A 343-nucleotide genomic window follows, 5' to 3' on the forward strand; every position below is an offset into this window, starting at 1 on the left:
ATGTTGACCAGGATGGTCTCGATCTCTTGACCTCGTGATCCACCCGCCTCGGCCTCCCAAAGTGCTGGGATTACAGGCTTGAGCCACCGCGCCCGGCCGTGAATGGTTTCATTAGGTGGCGCCAGTCCTGGAGCGGATGTAGTGGGTACCTGGGTTCGCCACACTCAGCTCACACTGGCCTTCTCACAGCAAGTCTACAAATGCCACATCTTACACATTACACAGCAACATTACACGTTACTATTTATTGGGTCATTAGACCTTTGGGGTTGCTTCCAAACTCAAGAAAACAAAAGGTCCACCCTACATGGACCCCATGCCTATCAAACTGTTCATTCCTTTT

Source organism: Cebus imitator, unplaced genomic scaffold (genome assembly GCF_001604975.1).
Source record: "Cebus imitator isolate Cc_AM_T3 unplaced genomic scaffold, Cebus_imitator-1.0 Scaffold609, whole genome shotgun sequence".
Classification (NCBI taxonomy): domain Eukaryota; kingdom Metazoa; phylum Chordata; class Mammalia; order Primates; family Cebidae; genus Cebus; species Cebus imitator.